The sequence below is a fragment of the Arachis stenosperma genome, chromosome 2, assembly GCF_014773155.1.
Source record: "Arachis stenosperma cultivar V10309 chromosome 2, arast.V10309.gnm1.PFL2, whole genome shotgun sequence".
In the NCBI taxonomy this organism is placed as follows: domain Eukaryota; kingdom Viridiplantae; phylum Streptophyta; class Magnoliopsida; order Fabales; family Fabaceae; genus Arachis; species Arachis stenosperma.
The window spans coordinates 38,990,686-39,000,684 of NC_080378.1; the positions used below are offsets into that span (position 1 = coordinate 38,990,686).

Genomic DNA, 9,999 nt, shown 5'->3' on the forward strand with positions numbered 1-9,999 from the left:
GTTTGGTTGTAGCCTCCCAACACCAAACTTAGAGTTTGACTGTGGGGGCTCTGTTTGGCTCTGTTTTGAGAGGAGCTCTTCATGCTTCCTCTCCATGATGACAGAGGGATATCCTTGGGCCTTAAACACCAAGGATTTTTCATTCACTTGAATGATTAACTCTCCTCTGTCAACATCAATCACAGCCTTTGCTGTGGCTAGGAAGGGTCTGCCAAGGATGATGGATTCACCCTGCACTTCCCAGTCTCTAGGACTATGAAATCAGTAGGAATGTACTGGTCTTCAACTTTAACCAGAACATCCTCTACAAGTCCATGGGCTTGTTTTCTGAGTTGTCTGCCATCTCTAATGAGATTCTTGCAGCTTGCACCTCTAAGATCCCTAATTTCTCCATTACAGAGAGGGGCATGAGGTTCACACTTGACCCTAAGTCACACAAGGCCTTTTTGAAGGTCATGGTGCCTATGGTACAAGGTATAGAAAACTTCCCAGGATCCTGCCTCTTTTGAGGCAGTTTCTGCCTAGACAAGTCATCCAGTTCTTTGGTGAGCAAGGGAGGTTCATCCTCCCAAGTCTCATTTCCAAATAACTTGTCATTTAGTTTCATGATTGCTCCAAGGTATTTAGCAACTTGCTCTTCAGTGACATACTCATCCTCTTCAGAGGAAGAATACTCATCAGAGCTCATGAATGGCAGAAGTAAGTCCAATGGAATCTCTATGGTCTCATTTTGAGCCTCAGATTCCCATTGTTCCTCATTGAGGAACTCAGAGGAGAGTGGTGCACGCCCACTGGGGTCTTTCTCAGTGGCGTCTTCTTCCTCTCTTTCCTCTCCATATTCGGCCATGTTGATGGCCTTGCACTCTCCTTTTGGATTTTCTTCTGTATTACTTGGGAGAGTACTAGGAGGGAGTTCAGTAACCTTCTTGCTCAGCTGACCCACTTGTCCTTCCAAATTTCTGATGGAGGACCTTGTTTCATTCATGAAACTTTGAGTGGTCTTTATTAGATCAGAGACCATTGTTGCTAAGTCAGAAGTATTCTGCTTAGAACTCTCTGTCTGTTGCTGAGAAGATGATGGAAAAGGCTTGCCATTGCTAAACCTATTTCTTCCACCATTATTGTTATTGAAACCTTGTTGAGGTCTCTCTTGATTCTTCCCTGAGAGATTTGGGTGATTTCTCCATGAAGAATTGTAGGTATTTCCATAGGGTTCTCCTAGGTAATTCACCTCTTCCATGGAAGGGTTCAGGATCATAAGCTTCTTCCTCAGATGAAGCATCCTTAGTACTGTTTGGTGCATTTTGCATTCCAGACAGACTTTGAGAAATCAAATTGACTTGTTGAGTCAATATCTTATTCTGAGCCAATATGGCATTCAGAGTGTCAATCTCAAGAACTCCTCTCTTCTGACTAGTCCCATTGTTAACAGGATTCCTTTCAGAAGTGTACATGAATTGGTTATTTGCAACCATTTCAATCAATCTTGAGCTTCTGCAGGCGTCTTCTTCAGATGAAGAGATCCTCCAGCAGAGCTATCCAAGGACATCTTAGATAGTTCAGAGAGACCATCATAGAAAATACCTATGATGCTCCATTCAGAAAGCATGTCTGAAGGACATCTTCTGATTAATTGTTTGTATCTTTCCCAAGCTTCATAGAGGGATTCTCCATCCTTCTGTTTGAAGGTTTGGACTTCCACTCTAAGCTTACTCCATCTTGTGGTGGAAAGAACTTTGCCAAGAAGGCATTGACTAGCTTTTCCCAAGAGTCCAGGCTTTCTTTAGGTTGAGAATCCAACCATATTCTAGCTCTGTCTCTTACAGCAAAAGGGAATAGCATCAGTCTATAGACCTCAGGGTTAACCCCATTAGTCTGACTGTGTCACAGATTTGCAAGAATTCAGCTAAAAACTGATGAGGATCTTCCATTGGAAGTCCATGGAACTTGCAATTCTGTTGCATTAGAGAAACTAATTGAGGCTTAAGCTCAAAGTTGTTTGCTCCAATGGCAGGGATAGAGATGCTTCTCCCATAGAAGTCGGGAGTAGGTGCAGTAAAGTCACCCAGCACCTTCCTTGCATTGTTGGCATTGTTGTTGTTTTCGGCTGCAATGGGTTCTTCTTCTTTGAAGAATTCGGTCAGGTCCTCTAAGAGAGTTGTGCTTTGGCTTCTCTTAGCTTTCTCTTCAAGGTCCTTTCGGGTTCAGGATCAGCTTCAACAAGAATGCCTTTGTCTCTGCTCCTGCTCATATGAAAGAGAAGAAAAAAGAAAATGTGGAATCCTCTATGTCACAGTATAGAGATTCCTTGAAATGTCAGAGGAAAAGAGAAATAGAAAGAAGAAGGAGAAGAGAATTCGAACTTTAATTAGATAAGGTTCGAATTGTGCATTTAGAAGGAGTGGTACTCCATAAATAGAAGGATGTGAGAAGGAGGGACGAGGATTTTCGAAAATTCAATTAAAAGATTTTGAAAACATTTTGAAAATTTGATTGATAATTTTCGAAAATTGAAAAGTGGAAGAGAAATCAAGTGATTTTGAAAAAGATTTTGAAATTAGAAACTAAAAAGATTTGATTGAAAACTAATTTGAAAAAGATATGATAAAAAAATATGATTGAAAGGTTATTGTCTTAAAAAGATGTGATTGAGAAGATATGATTTGAAAACCATTTTAAAAGATATGTTTTGAAAATTATTTTAAAAGATTTGATTTGGAAAATTAGTGACTTGCCTAACAAGAAAAGATATGATTCAAACATAAAACCTTCCTTAACAGAAAAGGAAAAAAAATGTTCAATCAAATCATTAATTGTTAGTAAGTATCTTTGAAAGGAAAGAAATTAATTTTGAAAACATTTGAGTGAAAAGATTTGATTTGAAAAAGATTTGATTTTGAAAAACTTGAAAAAAATTGATTTGAAAACAAAATCTTCCCCTAGCACCATCCTGGCGTTAAACGCCCAGAATGGTATACATTCTGGCGTTTAACGCCCAAAATGCTACCTTTTTGGGCGTTAAACGCCCAACCAGGTGCCCTGGCTGGCGTTTAAACGCCAGTCTGCCTTTTTCACTGGGCATTTTTGAATGCTCAGCTTTTCTGTATAATTCCTCTGCAGTGTGTTCTGAATCTTCAATCCCTTGTATCATTGACTTGAAAAGACACAAATTAAAATATTTTGGATTTTTAATAATTAAAATGCAACAAGAATCAAATAACAATGCATGCAAGACACCAAACTTAGCAGTTTGTATACTACTGACACTAATGAACTGAAAATGCATATGAGACACACAAATACTCAAGTCAATAGAATTCAAAGATCAGAGCAAGTGAATCATCAAGAACATCTTGAAGATCACTAAGACATATGAATGCATGCAGTTGACACCAAACTTAGGATGAGACACGAGACTCAAACAATAAATATTTTTGAATTTTATGATTTTTTTTTATTTTTTAATTTTTTTTTTTGTGTTTTTCGAAAATTAAGTGGAAAAAGAAGGAATTAGACATGGCTTCACAGCCAGCCAAGCTTCCAAAGAAAGCTTCGGTCCAAAACACTAGACATGACCAAAGGTCAGCCAAGCCTTAGCAAATCACTGCTCCAAAAGCAAGATTGATACGAAATCAACAAGCTCTTGTGGTGATAAGTTGAAACCTCGGTCCAATCAGATTAGACATGGCTTCTCAGCCAGCCAGATTTCAACAAATCATCATGAAACTCTAGAATTCATCTTCAAGAATTTCGAAAAAAAATACCTAATCTAAGCAACAAGATGAACCGTCAGTTGTCCAGCCTGAACAATCCCGGGCAATAACACCAAAAATTTGATGTTGTTGCCGGATCTTGGCACTGATGTTACCAAAGGCTTGCTCAAAACTAGAACAATCCCCGGCAACGGCGCCAAAAACTTGGTGCGCGAAATTGTGAACTATACTTTTTCACAACTCTCATAATCCCTGGTAATGGCTCCAAAAACTTGGTGCGCTCAATACCATGGCATTACACAACTTCGCACAACTAACCAGCAAGTGCACTGGGTCGTCCAAGTAATAAACCTTACGTGAGTAAGGGTCGATCCCACGGAGATTGTTAGTATTGAAGCAAGCTATGGTCATCTTGTAAATCTTAGTCAGGCAAACTCAGATATATATGGTGATGAACGAAAATAACATAAAAGATAAAGATAGTGATACTTATGTAATTCATTGGTAGGAACTTCAGATAAGCGCATGAAGATGCCTTCCCTTCCGTCTCTCTGCTTTCCTACTGTCTTCATCCAACCCTTCTTACTCCTTTCCATGGCAAGCTCGTATAGGGTCTCACTGTTGTCAGCAGCTACCTCCCATCCTCGCAGTGAAAGCTAATGCACACACTCTGTCACAGTGCTGCCAATCACCGGTGTGGTTCCCTCCCCTACCGGAATAGAATAACTCTTTTGCGTCTGTCACTAACGCCCAGTAGGTTACAGGTTTGAAGCACGTCACAGTCATTCAATCATTGAATCCTACTCAGAATACCACAGACAAGGTTAGACCTTCCGGATTCTCTTGAATGCTGCCATCAGTTCTTGCCTATACCACGAAGACTCTGATCTCACGGAATGGTTGGCTCGTTTGTCAGGCGAGCACTCGGTTGTCAGGCGATCAACCATGCATCGTGCAATCAGGAATCCAAGAGATATTCACCAAGCCTCAAATGCTTGTAGAACAAGAGTGGTTGTCAGTCACTTTGTTCATGAGTGAGAATGGTGATGGGCGTCAATCATCACCTTCATCATGTTGAAGAACAAGTGATATCTTGGATAAAGAACAAGCGGAATTTGAATGAAAGAACAATAGTAATTGCATTAATACTCGAGGTACAGCAGAGCTCCACACCTTAATCTATGATGTGTAGAAACTCCACCGTTGAAAATACATAAGCATAAGGTCTAGGCATGGCCGAATGGCCAGCCTCCCAATGATCTAAGAACTAAATGTCCAAAGATGATCTAGAGATCTAAAAGTGATCAAAAGATTTCTATACAATAGTAAAAGGTCCTACTTATAAGAAACTAGTAGCCTAGGGTGTACAGAAATGAGTAAATGACATAAAAATCCTCTTCCGGGCCCACTTGGTGTGTGCTTGGGCTGAGCAATGAAGCAATTTCGTGTAGAGACTCTTCTTGGAGTTAAACGCCAGCTTTGGTGCCAGTTTGGGCGTTTAACTCCCATTTGGGTGCCAGTTCCAGCGTTTAACGCTGGGATTCCTTGAGGTGACTTTGAACGCCGGTTTGGGCCATCAAATCTTGGGCAAAGTATGGACTATTATATATTGATGGAAAGCCCAGGATGTCTACTTTCCAACGCCATTGAGAGCGCGCCAATTGGGCTTCTGTAGCTCCAGAAAATCCGCTTAGAATGCAGGGAGGTCAGAATCCAACAGCATCTGCAGTCCTTTTTGGTCTCAGGATCAGATTTTTGCTCAGGTCCCTCAATTTTAGCCAGAAAATACCTGAAATCACAGAAAAACACACAAACTCATAGTAAAGTCCAGAAAAGTGAATTTTAATTAAAAACTAATAAAAATATACTAAAAACTAACTATATCATATCAAAAACATACTAAAAACAATGCCAAAAAGTATACAAATTATCCGCTCATCAAGAAGCAACACCCATCTTATAAGTCTGGGTTTTGAATCCTGCTTTGTGAGTAGATATTTAAGAGCAGCATAATCAGTGTACACAATCACTTTTGATCCTACTAAATAGGATCTGAATTTGTCAATGGCGTAAACCACTGCAAGTAGCTCTTTTTCTGTGGTTGTGTAATTCTTCTGTGTGTCATTTAGAACACGGCTGGCATAGTAAATGACGTGCAGAAGCTTGTCATGCCTTTGTCCCAACACTGCACCAATGGCATGGTCACTGGCATCACACATTAGTTCAAATGGCAATGTCCAGTTTGGTGCAGAGATGATTGGTGCTGTGACCAATTTAGCTTTCAGAGTCTCAAATGCTTGCAGACACTCCTTATTAAAGACAAATGGCGTGTCAGCAGCTAGCAGGTTGCTCAGAGGTTTGGCGATTTTTGAAAAATCCTTTATAAACCTCCTATAGAATCCTGCATGTCCCAGAAAGCTTCTGATTGCCTTAACATTGGTAGGTGGTGGTAATTTTTCAATTACCTCTACCTTAGCTTGATCCACCTCTATTCCCTTGTTCGAGATTTTGTGCCCAAGGACAATTCCTTCAGTCACCATAAAGTGACATTTTTTCCAGTTTAAAACCAGGTTAGTCTCTTGGCATCTCTTTAGAACAAGTGCTAGATGGTCAAGACAGGAGCTGAATGAGTCTCCAAATACTGAAAAGTCATCCATGAAGACTTCCAGAAATTTTTCCACCATATCAGAGAAAATTGAGAGCATGCACCTCTGAAAGGTTGCAGGTGCATTGCACAGGCCAAATGGCATCCTTCTGTATGCAAATACTCCAGATGGACATGTGAATGCCGTTTTCTCTTGATCATTTGGATCTACTACAATTTGATTATAACCTGAATATCCATCCAGGAAGCAGTAGTATTCATGACCTGCCAGTCTTTCTAGCATATGGTCTATGAATGGTAAAGGAAAATGATCCTTTCTGGTAGCTGTATTGAGCCTTCTATAATCAATACACATACGCCACCCAGTAACTGTTCTTGTAGGAACCAGTTCATTTTTTTCATTATGAACTACTGTCATGCCACCTTTCTTAGGGACGACTTGGACAGGGCTTACCCAGGGGCTATCAGAAATAGGATAAATAATCCCAGCCTCTAGTAACTTAGTGACCTCTTTCTGCACCACCTCCTTCATGGCTGGATTCAGCCGCCTTTGTGGTTGAACCACTGGCTTGGCATCGCCCTCCAGTAAGATCTTGTGCATGCATCTGGCTGGGCTAATGCCCTTGAGATCACTGATGGACCACCCAAGAGCTGTCTTCTAGCTCTGATTCGAGACTCTCAGCCATATTGACCTCTCTTACCAGAGAATCAATAATATCAACGCTCATGCAGTCATTTGGGGTGTCTGGATGTTGCATGGCTTTGACAACATTCAACTTGAACTCCTCCTCATTAACTCTCAAGGTTACTTCCCCTTTTTGGACGTCAATGAGGGTTCGGCCAGTTGCTAGGAAAGGTCTTCCTAGAATGAGAGTTGCACTCTTGTACTCCTCCATTTCCAGTACCACAAAGTCAGTAGGAAAGGCAAATGGCCCAACCTTGACAATCATGTCTTCAATCACACCTGATGGGTATTTAATGGAGCCATCAGCAAGTTGAAGACATATCCGGGTTGGTTTGACTTCTTCAGTCAAATCGAGCTTTGTGATAATAGATGCAGGTATTAGGTTGATACTTGCCCCAAGGTCACATAGAGCTTGCTTGGTACAATTACCCTCTAATGTGCATGGTATCATAAAGCTCCCGGGATCTTTAAGCTTTTCAGGTAAGCTTTTCAGAATGATTGCACTGCATTCTTCAGTGAGGTAAACTTTTTCAGTTTCCCTCCAATCCTTCTTATGACTTAAGATCTCTTTCATGAACTTAGCATAAGAGGGTATTTGCTCAAGTGCTTCTGCAAACGGAATCTTTATTTTAAGAGTCCTGAGATAGTCTGCAAAGCGAGCAAATTGCTTATCCTGTTCCGCTTGGCGAAGTTTTTGAGGATAAGGCATTTTGGCTTTGTATTCCTCAACCTTAGTTGCTGCAGGTTTATTGCCTACAGATGTGGATTGGGAAGCTTTTTTAGAAGGGTTGTTATCAGCACTTGTATGTGACTGATTCCCCACTGGCGTTTGAATGCCAGGGGTAGGAGCTGGAGTGGCGTTAGACGCCAACTCCTTATTTGTTGCTGGCGTCTGAAAACCAGAACTGTGCTCCCTTTGGGCGTTCAACGCCAAGTCCATGCTTGTTTCTGGCGTTGAACGCCAGGAATGAGCATGGTCTGGGCGTTCAGCGCCAGCCTTATTCCTCTCTGGGCTCTGATTGTCCTCAGAGGGATTTTGAGTAGCCATTTGTTCATTTCTTGGCTTCCTGCTGCTTTGAAGTGAGGTATTTAATGTTTTTCCACTTCTTAATTTAACTGCTTGGCATTCTTCTGCTATTTGTTTTGACAATTGCTTTTCTATTTGCTTTAACTGTACTTCCATATTCCTGTTAGCCATTCTTGTTTCCTGTAGTATTTCCTTGAATTCGGCTAGCTGCTGAGTTAGAAAGTCTAATTGCTGATTGAATTCATTAGCCTGATCTACAGGACTGAGTTCAGCAGTTACTGTTTTAGCTTCTTCTTTCATGGAAGATTCACTGCTTAGGTACATATGCTGATTTCTGGCAACTGTATCAATAAGCTTTTGAGCTTCTTCAATTGTTTTTCTCATATGTATAGATCCACCAGCTGAGTGATCTAGAGAAATCTGAGCTTTTTCTGTAAGCCCATAGTAGAAGATGTCTAATTGCACCCACTCTGAAAACATCTCAGAGGGGCATTTTCTTAGCATCTCTCTGTATCTCTCCCAGGCATCATAAAGGGATTCATTATCTCCTTGTTTAAAGCCTTGGATGCTTAGCCTTAGCTGTGTCATCCGTTTTGGAGGAAAGTAGTGATTCAGGAATTTTTCTGACAGCTGTTTCCATGTCTTTATGCTGTTTTTAGGTTGGTTATTTAACCACCTCTTAGCTTGATCTTTTACTACAAATGGAAACAGTAATAATCTGTAGACATCCTGATCTACTTTCTTATCATGTACTGTGTCAGCAATTTGTAAAAATTGTGCCAGAAACTCTGTATGTTCTTCATATGGAAGACCGGAATACTGGCAGCTTTGCTGCACCATGATAATGAGCTGAGGATTCAACTCAAAGCTACTAACTCCAATGGAGGGTATACAGATACTACTCCCATATGAAGCAGTAGTGGGGTTAGCATATGACCCCAGAGTCCTCTTGGACTGTGCATTTCCACTTAGTTCCATGATGGAGCAAGGGAGATGGTATGTATGTTGATATTATTTATTTTATAAAAATTTATTTTATAAAATAAATATGAAATTAATAAAAACGAAATAAATAAAATAAAAAAAAGGAAATTGAAAATGTTTTGTGAAGATTTTCGAAAAATTTGAGGAAAAAGAGAAAGTGATTAGGATATTTTTGAAAAAGATAATAAAATATATATATTAAAAATATTTTTATTTTATTTTTTTTTTTAAAACTTAAAAAGATAAGAATTGAAAAAATTTGAAATTGAAATCTGAATTGTTATATAAAAATTTGGAAAAAAAAAGTTTAAAATTATTTAGAAAAGATATTTTTTGAATTTTGAATTTTATGATGAAAGCGAAAAACACACAAAAGACACAAGACTTAAAATTTTTAGATCTAATGCTCCTTATTTTCAAAAATTTTGGAGGGAAAACACCAAGGAACACCAAACTTAAAAATTTTAAGATCAAAACACAAGAAAGACTCAAGAACACCTTGAAGATTCACAAGAACACCAAGAACAAAAGAAAGAACACCAAACTTAAAATTTTTAGAAAACCAAGATAAATTTTTTAAAATTAAAGAAAGATCAACAAGAAAAAACCAAACTTAAAGTTTGGCACAAGATTAAATTAAGAAAAAATTATTTAAAAAAAAAGATTTTAAAAAGAAGATGCCTAGTTGCCAAGAACATAAGCCAACGCTATAACCAACTGAGCTAAAAATGTAACGTATTTTAAAGATGTATTATTTTTATGGATAAAAGTATAATTTTTTATTGAAAGTTAATGTTTTGAAAAATCACAAGAAAAACAAGAAAAGACACAAAACAAGAAAAATTCAAGATCAAACAAGAAAAATAAACAAGAACAACTTGAAGATCAATGAAGAACAAAGAACACAAATTCGAAAATTTAAAGAAAATATAAAATATGCAATTAACACCAAACTTTGAACAAGACACTAAACTCACGAAAAAAA

General features: G+C 38.9%; 1 non-coding gene across 1 annotated transcript; it reads left to right on the forward strand.

Annotated features, from left to right (window-relative positions):
- The first annotated feature begins 1,603 nt into the window (after positions 1-1,603).
- On the forward strand, positions 1,604-1,711 carry LOC130963923 (small nucleolar RNA R71). Its single transcript, XR_009080039.1, has one exon. It is a non-coding gene; the product is annotated as a small nucleolar RNA R71 (small nucleolar RNA).
- The last annotated feature ends 8,288 nt before the right edge of the window (positions 1,712-9,999 follow it).